Genomic DNA, 11,630 nt, shown 5'->3' with positions numbered 1-11,630 from the left:
GATTTATAATTTTACCTTATACCCACATTATACTAATCTTTCCCAATCTAATCATCACTAGATCCATACAGTTTGAGCATTTTAAATGGTAGATGTGGCGGGATGATAAAATAGTATGTTTTTTAACAATTCTAATACCTTTTAAATAACATAGAAAATAGTAGAACACATCAAAAATTACTCGATAAATCAAGTTAAGCACTATGTTATTTGTATTTGTGATATGCAAAGTGGGAACATGATATGAGTAATAATGTAAAAGTTATAGGCAATTTACTCACATTGACCGTACTTGTCTAAACCTTCGACACAAGGCCTGTATACAATTTTGGTTCCCAAAGAAAAGGTTATTTGAAATTATTGGATATTCGATCAAATTATAGTTTTAGGTGCCCAACTTTGCATATGATGTTTCATTAGAAGACCTTGAAGTGAAACTCCTTGGCTAACTAGGAGAGATTGGCTATTCTTCTTGAAAAAATGGCTAAAGCCAAGGGCGCCCACTACATAAAACTAGATAACCTCATCTTGCAACCACCCTCTCATTATCCCCATCTAAGCCCCTGCTTTTTGTGATTTAGCATATATATTGAAGTTGGGAGCAACATCTCCAATTTTTTATTCCAGTTGCATTTCCTCTGTGGTAGGAAAAAAGACTTCTCTAGTCCTATAAATAATCTCTCCTAATCATGGGAGTAATCTGGGGTTGATCCAAGGTATGGATAAGAGTTTGTCCTTGTATAATCATTATTGGATGGGGTATGCCCCATTATCAACATTCATTAATGCATTGCTCAGTGCTCAGATGTTTCACTAAGCTTCTTGTTCTATTTCCAGTTGTACTTCGAATAGTCCAAAAGGCTATTGGATCTTGTGGGAGAGGATATAATCCTCTCATCTCTCTTGCTTATCAATTCTTTCAGCAATATCCTCCATGGTTTCCTTGACATTGGTGCTACAAAAGTATCCAACCCTCTCTAAGCAAGCACACTCAATTGAGTGCTAGTGGAGTGACAAGATCCTATATTCCACTTATAGAGGATTTTGGATAGTTAGGCACACTTTCCTTCATAATAAGAATGTCACACTCCATAGGAGGATCCTAGATGGGTAGATGAACTATCTTCTAGACTAAGATTGTCACTAATCACTCTTCTCGATATCTCAAAATAAGCATGTAATTTTGTCTTGGTAGATAGAATAACAAGCACAACACATAGAGTGGAGATTGAAGGTTCAAACTTGTAAAGTTTTATATTTTATTAGCTTTGGAATGATTTTTTATGGCATGAGAACTTGGAGTTTTCATGACGTGAAAATTTAGGGTCTCACATATTTGAAAACTGTAACACCACATTGTTGTTGATGTTCACTTGATGTTCTTTAGTTTATAATGATAATACCAGGAGAAAAACATACGTGAAAACTATAACCACATTGTTGTATGTTCACTTTTATAGTGTATAATAACGATAATACCAAGAAAAACAATTGTTGATTTAAGGGTTTACTGGAGTTTTCATGTGTGTGAAAGTTAAACTCTCACGTCATCAGACTTATCAATTCTCACATGCGTGAAAGTTCCATGAATGCTAACTTGATCTTTGTTGATGTTCAAGGTTTTGACCATAATTAGTCAATCATCTACGATAAATAGTCAATTTTTATTGTTTTTCTATGTACATGAAGACTTACACTATATGAAAGTTAGTTGTAGTCTTGTTTTCACCTCCCTTTTATGACGATATTCCCTCGAATGATTCTAAATTAGTCACTTGAACAATTCTAACTTAGTTTATCTTGACCTTGTTGTAAAGGATAGTATCTTCTTGGATAAAATTAGATTATCTTTAGTATGCAGGTAATCTTGGAATTCTTAGAGCATGTTAGAAGTTTTTATGTTTGTGAAAACTATAACCCTTGTATGTGAAAGTGTAGAGAGTTTTCATGGGTTGACTTATAAATAGAGTGATTTTTTTTTGATGTTTTATGAAGTTTCCCCTACCCAAATAATATAGATTGAGCCCTCCTAATGTGATAAATGTAATTTTTCTTTCAATTGGACTAAATTATTTATTTATTTAAAAAAAGTAAAAAAATAAAAAATATAGAGCAAAGCTTACAAATTCATGAATGATGGGTGTAATGAAAAAATTAAAGAGATTTAAAAAAAACATACTTTCTTTCCTTTGGTACTCCCAGCAAACAAATAATCAAAATAAAAATCTTCTCACTCTTCTCCACCTTGGGAAGCCTTAGCGCCATAGAAAGAATGGAGGGAACAACTCAATGTCGTGGGGATTTTCCCAACCACAATGAGGACCATAAACATCTCAACCGAGAAACCAGTTTACGTGGCCGAGAACACAAATGCACAGTCGAGGTGTGTCACTCATCGTCAAAGCTGGGTGCTTGAGATTCTCATAGGAGTTGATAACTCTCGTGCAGTTGCACACCTGAAAGCTCCACTCCACCGTCGCCACCCGCTGCACTCCAATGGAAGCTTGAGCCTCCTCACCACTCAATCTTACACACTCACTGCCTCACACACATATAAGCAAGCACACATAAGAGATCAAATTAGCAAAAGTCAAGTAAGTAACAATATAGGAGAGTAAAGAAGAAGAGCACTCTATTAGCTTATGCATCAAACAGTGAGTGGTGAGAGTTACATTTTGCCTCTTATGTGTGGCTATCAGGGTTTACACTCTTGGGTAGCCAAAGTTAAAAATTAGTTCCTAGGACTCATTCAGCCACTCTAGCTTGTGTAAATACCTAATGCATAAATAGTACTCTCTACCCAAGATCTTGTGGTGCGCTTTTAATAGACAAGCGACAAGCACACACGCAAAATATAAAATACATGGCTTTCAAGTCGATTTCGGCCATTCCATCGTGCCTATGGCCCAAAGGTGGTGAAAATGATATAGTGGTTGGCAATGGGCATTGATGCCATAGAGGTCTCCAACAAGGGTTAACATACTCCCCTTCCTGATGTAGATTTCGTACTTGAAATATGTTGATGAATATGTGTCAAGGTTGTATGTTGAATGCATGTTGGCATTGGAAATGTTGGAGGTCTTGTAAGGTTTGCAAGGCAAGATGGTATAACTGATAAGGTGTTCTTGTCGTGGAAAATAATTGAAATTTAAGCACGATGCAAACACCTAATCAAGCAATGAGGAAATTTTATTGTGATTGGTCAAAATTTTCTAGTTAAGATAAGGGTAATATTAAGGTTGGTCCAAATCCATTCTAAACTAAGCCGAGCAAAGAACATGCCTTGGGTTATGACCCTAGTCTCTATGCATTAGCACTTTTATGAAACCATTTTTAGCTATTATCTAGCCTTATAAACGAAACTTCTAAGTGATTTATTATACAAGCTTGCACCTTTATTTTTTAAAAATTAAGAAATTCTAACTTTTAATTCTAAGATAAATATGTTGGAGTAGGGCACCACCTTGCAAAGACCCAAGCAATGGCCCAAATACCCCATACAAGAGTATCTAAGAACCACTAAGACCTCGATAGCAATGGTTTTTTATCCTTTTATTGGTACATTTTTAGCCACAAGGTCCCATTCCATGAAGATCAAGGCTACAGTCCCAAGGCTCTCTCATTTAAGAGTCAAAAGTTCTACCAAGAGCATAGGTAGAACATGTCCACAAAGGTGGCTACACAACATCGCTCCCCTAATGGTGCATAAAAATATCGTGAGTGGGTTTAGAAAGGAGGTATACATAGCTACCCTTGATAGTACCAATCTAGACAATCTAGGTCCAGGATAAGGTCACTCGTATCAGTCCATGAAAAATCCATTTTCAAGGCTTGTAGTAATAATAGAGTTACACTTTCATTTTCTTATTTTGTTATGTTCTCTTTCTCATCATCTTTTCAATTTTTATTATTAGTTAGAGTTTTAGTATGTGTACAGGTGCTATATTTTTGTACATGTTGGTGCAAGCTATATTGTCATGGGTTAGCTTTTTCCAACACGCTCCCTCCTGATATGGACATGAAGTTTGTAGAAAAATGTGGGGGTAAAAGTGATGATATTAGCGTAAATTCCCCCTTCCTTCTTCCTATCATCCCTTGACTTTGCAAAAGGTATTGTAGGTTTTTCATTACCATCCCTTCCCACTTTTCTCCATCAATGCTTGTTGGCAAACAAGGAGGGCCGTATATTACTTGCGGCATATCAATATCCAAATTTAAGGGTGGTAATGGGGTTTCATAAGACTGAATGGAGCTTATAGGTTCTCCCTTATAAATGAGCAATGTTGTTGACACTTAATACAAGAACGAAGTTTGTACTTGCATAGTGAGTGCTGTAGGAAAACAAATGGAATTGGGGCTTGGATAGCCAACAATGGTTTTGTAACATTTTGTGATGTAGAAGCTTCGCCACATAAATCACCCTGCCTCTTGTGATAGGGTTTCGTTTTGGGATCCAAACTTTTTTGGGTGTTGGTGTGGTAAAGGTTCTCCTTCAATAGTCTTCCCTTTGTTTGAACTTGAGCCATTGAAGCTGGGTTATGTGAGTAGAATGTTCAGCCATGGCTTTACCCCCACAGAGACACGCCCCATTGACCAATCAATCGTACATCCAACAGCCTTTCTCCATGTGCGACCAAGTATTACCGGTTCAGGTAATGTTCTTGCAAGCATAACTAGGAAATCTCGCACTAGGTACTTGTTGTTACCGTCACAATACGTTTCTATTTAAAGTAGCCTAAGAACCTTGGTATTCCCACCATGGACACCTTTTACCTTCAAAGAAGCTTGTTTGAGTTGAGGTTTTCCCAACTGGCTCCATGTGTTGAAGGAAATTAAATTATGACTATCCCCTGCGTCAAGCAATGCATTGTAGAGCACTTTACTATAAGGGCTAGGCAATTGAAGGGATGTTCGTAGAGGTGCTATGTGCTTCTCTGTGTCTCTTTCAACTATTCCCACAAAGGCTTGTGCGGATCTAAGGATAGCTTCTCATCATTGCTCTGCTGTCATGTTTGCCTTTCTTTTTCTTCTTGTCGAGCTTGAGATTTCTTCAATTCCACTTTTTCCTTGGTTTTGTTCTTATCATGTGGGACCCACAAAGCTTCCTTGGTAAGAGGACCATAATACTTTTTGAATTTACTACCATTAGGGAAGCCAATAGTTTCAACCCCATCAAGGGTTTCACGCATGCATGGTACTTGAGGTGTTATTTTGGAGACTTGAAATAGTATTTTTCTGGTATACGTGAGTTTCTTTTTCTCATTTGCGGACTCTGTACATACGCACAAGGTATCCCTATTGATTTCCTTATCCTTGAGATTATTATCAAACCAAATATTTCTTTGATCCTTTTCTATTAACATGTTTTGTACAATGATTTGTCTTTATTGCTCTAGCTGTTTAAGAATGAATAGTTGATTAGCCAACATGTTACCCTCAAGTCTCTCAATCACTGCTACCCTTAAGTTGGGTATTAGGAATTCAAGTGCATTAGTGCCTCAACCTGATATATGGTGTGCAACCATGTAAGGAGTCCAAACTGGGGTAAACCATATGTCCTAAAAACAATTTTAGTCTTTACTTAGATGGAGGCAATTAAAGATGGTCCTCATGTTTATCCATCACACAAAAGGGGGGGAATAAGAAGAAGCTAATGCAAGTAGAAACCTACAAAAAATCCTATCCAAAAATCCATCACGCAAGCACGATTCAATAGAATACATGCAAGAAAGAAGAGGGAAGATAAGATCTCACAAGTATTCTATTGCAAGGGAATGATTGTGTATTGCTTATTATCAAACTTTACTTATACACAAGTGAGTAATTTTCACACTAGGCTAGCCAAACTAAAAAATGGTCTGGCCTCTATTACTAGTTGTAAGCAAGTATGTATAAGGAGTCCATAGAATTTCCTCATTAAGCACAATGTAAGGTCATTTAATATATGTATGGAGTTGATAGACTTTCCCTATTTGGCATTAGGCACAAGGTAAGGATACTTTATATGTTTCAATTGCATCTTCTTATAAATGGTGAGTGTCCATTTGAGTGGATCAGATGGAAAAGTGCTTAATAGTAGGGTTAACAGTTTGGTAAATGAAACCATGTTAACCTATGGAGTCGTTAACATATGGTGTTGATTAGGAGGTTGCACTCTTAAAAACATATAGTTCTGGAGCCATTGGATGTGTTTAGGTTGTTGGTTTTGGACTCATTGGTGGATGTGTTTAGATTGTTGTTTTTGGTTTTGATTTTTGAAGTTTATTTGCATTAGAGCATTCTATCCTCATCTCTTGGAAGGATAGAGCCTTGGTTTCTTGGTGATTTGTATGTTTTTGGATACCAAAGGCTTAGACCAAAAGCCTTAGAATCCACTCAAAAAACTTTAGCATTAAGCTCTATTAAATGTGGATTATAGTGGGCTAGTCAATTGTATCCATGCATTTTATAAATTTTCATATTGTTTCATACATTATTTGAATTAGTAGCTTTGTTGATGCAATCTAATATGGTGTGGAAGGTGGGGGTTGATATAGGGTCTTCTAAAAGATATTGGGTTAGTAAAGGGATAGGGTACGATTAATGAGGGTAAGGGTATCCACAAGAGAGACCAACTCATTGTTGGCAAGGTGGCGATGTTGGCTTCCTTGGGAGAAGCATGTCAAGATTATCTTAGTTACACCCTTCTAATGGGGTATCATGCAATGAAAAAGGTATGGCAAAGCATGATGATATTCTTTTAGATACACAATTCTAATGGGGTATCATTCACAATGGACAAGGTTTTTAATGGCAAAGCATGCTAAGATTATTTCAGTTACACCATTCCAATCGGGTACCATTTAATGGTAAATATTTTCAACTTATGTATTTTGGTGTGTGCCTAGGTAATGAGGGACTCTGTGGTGGAGGAGGTCTTGATAGATTGCTTCCCAAGCAACTCCTTTTGGCCATGGCTTGGTTGTATTCCTAATGGGTTGCGAGATAACTCCCACCTCCCAAAAGTAGCTTCTTTGGCCATGGCTTGGTTGTACTCCTGATGGCTTGGTTGTACTCCTGATGGGTTGTGAGATCCCTCCTACTTTTGCCTCTTTGGTTAGGGTTTGGGGTAAAGATTTTGCCATCATCAGCTAGGCTTGGCTCTAAGTCACAAGGGGTGGTGGAAGATCAATGTTGGACCTCTTTGTGAGCATGTGGACAAAATGTACCTTGTTTTTTAGGTTCTTGCATGAGATTTGGATTTCAATGGTAAAGGATTTAGATCTTGCATGAGCTCTGGATTTCAATGGTTAAGGCTTTAGGTTCTTGCATGAGCTTTGGAATTTAGTGGTAAATTATAAAGAAGCTTGGCTAGGATAGTGAGGGACACCCTATTGTGTAGTAGTCCAAAGCCTTATCTCGTGAGTAAGGAAAGTGAGTATACAACAAGGGGCACTCATTTAAGGACTATGATGTCTTTAAATTTATCTTCATTAAAATTGAGGCCATTAGTTTTGGTGGAGTCCATATCAACATCTTTTCATGTGTAGACATGTTCAAGATCAAAGTGAAGCAAAGTTCAATAAAGAAATCAAAATTGATTACTTGCCCTATTATGTTTTGAATCTATGTCTAGCCATGATTATGGAAAGGATAAATTTAGTAAAGGATTATAAGATCCATCATAGAAAACTAGTATACTTTAGATGAATATTTATCTAGATTGAACCATTTGAGTATGTATCCTCCTTATCAAAAGTTTAAAATTATGGGACCGAATAGACAATTCCGTTTGCTTAGAGGATGAGAAATCCCCAAGTGATGCAATAATTTTTTTAAAATAATATAAATACTTTTTGTAAATGAATTTTTCCTAAATATGAAGAAGCTTGTTTAATAAAAATACAAATATCTTTTGTAAAGGGATTTTCTTTGAAATATGAAAGAACTTGTATTTTTTGAGATAATGAAAATAATTACTTAAAATTTTAGGAAAGAAATTATGCCTCGACATATAAATGATGAAGTATTGGGGACAATGACGTTAAGGAGGCCTTACATAAATCTGAACGCACATCCTTACAAGGAGAACCCACATCCTTACAAGGAGAAGGGAATAGCTTGGTTGAGAGTGTGCATAGCCAGTTATAATGAGTGCAGTAAGATGACTTTAGCTTGTTTGAAGCTTGTAGGTGCAATACAATCCAAATGGAAGAATCATGTTGAATCTAGCCATATAAATGAAGACAAATTCAGATGGGATGATTATTTTTACGTAGCGAGTTATAATGCATGTAGTAAGATGACTTTAGCTTGTTTAAAGCTTGTAGGTGCAACGCGATCCAGATGGAAGAATCATGCTAAATATAGCCATATAAATGGAGACCAATTAAGATGGGATAGCTTGAAGAAACATTTGTTTTAGAGGTATTGTCCACTAGGGTATGAAAAGGACATGATGAATGAATTCCTAGAACTCCCAGGAAGTGAAGTCTTTTGAAACATATCCTCAGGCTTATACAAATCTTATGCACTTTTCTCCTCCTTATGGATGATACTACCCACCTTAAAGATTTATTAGGAATTTGGATTCACTAGTAAGCATGTTAGGCATCAAGAATGCTAAGCCAGATTCTATACTTGAGGTAGTTTTCATGGTGGAAGACTTTATTAAGACCTTTTGAAAGGAAAGTAATCAATCAAGGATATTACCTCCTATAGCTTCAAAGAGGTCAAGAAATAAAAATTTTCCTAAATCAAAGAAGAATAAAGGTCTAAATCTAATCCAAGATTCTGAGAATGTGGGAACCACAAGGGAAATTTCTTATATATCAGATGGATTCTTCCAGTAGTTCAAGAGAGAGTGAAAATGTTTTAAATGTGAGAAACTAGGGCACATTATGAGTGAGTGTCCCAATGAACTTGTTGTGGTGTACCCAATTCAAGGTGTTGCAAGACCATGGTATCAATGGCCTATGGCTTCAGTGTAAAGTAATGCAAGGACGAACTACATAAACTTATCAAGGACCATGATCTCAAAATTGGGAAAATCTAAGAAGAAAATTTCCAACTCAATCATTTGCTTCAAATGCTATTGTGCTGACGTGGAAGATGAAGAAAGAGGAAGAATTCATGCTTCCACATAGAACATCAAAGTCAGATCTGGCAAATTTTTGTAATTCAAACACCTAGAAGTTATCAAGGTAAGCAATTTGAGATTTTCATTAATTTTTGACTTGTGAAAGTTAAAATTAGATCAGTGAGATAGAGTAAACCTATGCAAGTTGAGTTGGCTAGTTAGAATGAGATAAATAATCTCTAATTCTCTTTGAATGGGAGTTTAACTAAGTGTAAATTTAGTGTCTTGATTTGGGTGTATATGATAGAATTCTTGGTATGGATTAGCTTATGCAAAATCAAGCAGATATACATTGTCACAAAGGGACCATCCCTTTTCTTGATCTTCAAAATAATAAGATCCAAGGGATTGGAGTAACTAGGTCTCCAATATTACAACTTGTAAATCTATCCAGATTGTTTAAAAGGTCTTAGGAAGAGAGAGGCTCGGGGGTGCACTACGTAGAAACCCTATGTATCACGTGTGTTGAAGGGGTATGTGAAAACCCCCTTACCTGTGAATGTTTCATGAATAAAATGACCCCTTTTTCTTTAAGGACTTATGGGTTTTTTTAAAAAAAATAGATTTAAAAACCCCTTGTATAAATGTATTTATGTAAATGTACCTTAAAATTTGGAATTAAAAATCCCTTCATTTGAAGTCACGTGGTGGTATACTTACATATTTTTAGGTGAACCCCCCCGAGGAGGGAGGCAATTGATGTGGTGAAGCTAAAATCTTTTGGAAAGGAGTTAGGTCCAAATGAACCCAAATGGTTAAGTAAATATGTTGATATATTCCCTAAATAATTGCCCGAGATGCCTTTGAGCCAAGAAGTGCATCATGAGATAGAACTCACCTAGGGTGCAACTAACTATAAGGAGACGTTATAAAATGGTTGTTCCAAAGGAAATTAAACTCAACAAACCACTAAAACATCTTCATGATCTTGGATGATGGTTCTGGTGTTAACTTAATCTTACCAAGGATTTTTAGAAAGCTTACGGAAGCCCACCCATAAGCCTTGAGGTCACAACTTACTGATGAGAACATATCTAAAATCCTTAGGCATCCTATAAGATGTAAAGATCAAAAAAGGTTTTACTACATTTCCACCACATCACATCTCATCTATCCACATCATATCTCATCCATTCATATCTAAAAACCAGATCCACATCATATCACATCCATTCACATCACATTCACATCTCACCACATCCATTCAGATATCATCACATCACATTCACATCCATTCACATCTCATCGCATCCATTCACATCTCATCACACCCATTCACATCCATCATACCCATTCACATCCCACATTCATTCACATCTCGTCACATCCATCCTCATCTTATCACATCTCGTTCACATCCATCCACATCACATCACATTTATTCCATCCACATTACATCACATTCACATCTATACATATCACACCACATCCATTGAGATATCATCACATCACATTCACATCCATTCACATCTCATCACATCCACTCACATCTCATCTCACAACCATTCACATCTCATCACACCCATTCACATCCATCACACCCATTCACATCCCACATTCATTCACATCTCGTCACATCCATCCTCATCTTATCACATCTCGTTCACATCCATCCACATCACATCACATTCATTTACATCTCATCACAACCATTCACGTCTCATCACACCCACTCACATCCATCACACCCATTCACATCCCACATTCATTCACATCTCGTCACATCCATCCTCATCTTATCACATCTCGTTCACATCCATCCACATCACATCACATTCATTTACATTCATTCAAATCCACATCACATTTTATCACATCCACTTTTAGTACCGTTTTCTACTTTCAATACTGATAGGACTTTTCTAAGTTTCTGCCAATTACTTGGCCTAGTTAAAGGTACTTTTTCTCGATCCCATTGAATCTACATATCAGAGTGCTGTTGAAGGTTTAAAAAGGGAAAATAAACCTTATCAGAATTGAATAGTAAAAACTCAAAAAGAGCATTTACGTACTGTATTTTCATTCCTTAAGCTTCATTAATGAGAATTAATTCTAAACTTCTTTTTACTCATTGGATCCTTGATCCTCCCCAGGATTATAGATTCTCTTTTCTGAATAAGAATTATCCAAGTTTTCTTGATGGATATTTTCACATTCTTTCTCAAAATTCTGAAGTAAGATATATTCAATATTCTTCTTTTTGAATAAAAGATTCATGGGATTTACAAAAATCAAATCTACCCATATTTCCTAATAAAAATAATAATACTCAAAATTCCACTTTTTATAAATACTCATAATTTGAATTATGCCAAAAAATTCCTCTTTTACCATTTAATTACTTGGATCTCAAATATCATGGGAGTTCCTCTTTTTTGCATAAAAATAAATTTTCTAAAAATTTCTTTTTTCTTTTAATTAAATATTTATGCATAAATACTAAAAATTTATTTCCCATGAATATGATAAAAATCATTCTTTTTGAATAGGATGTCCAATCCTAGAATATGGT

The sequence above is a fragment of the Cibotium barometz genome, chromosome 22, assembly GCF_041138505.1.
Source record: "Cibotium barometz isolate CiBa-2024 chromosome 22, ASM4113850v1, whole genome shotgun sequence".
Classification (NCBI taxonomy): Eukaryota; Viridiplantae; Streptophyta; class Polypodiopsida; order Cyatheales; family Cibotiaceae; genus Cibotium; species Cibotium barometz.
Note: the sequence above shows the minus strand (reverse complement) of the source record.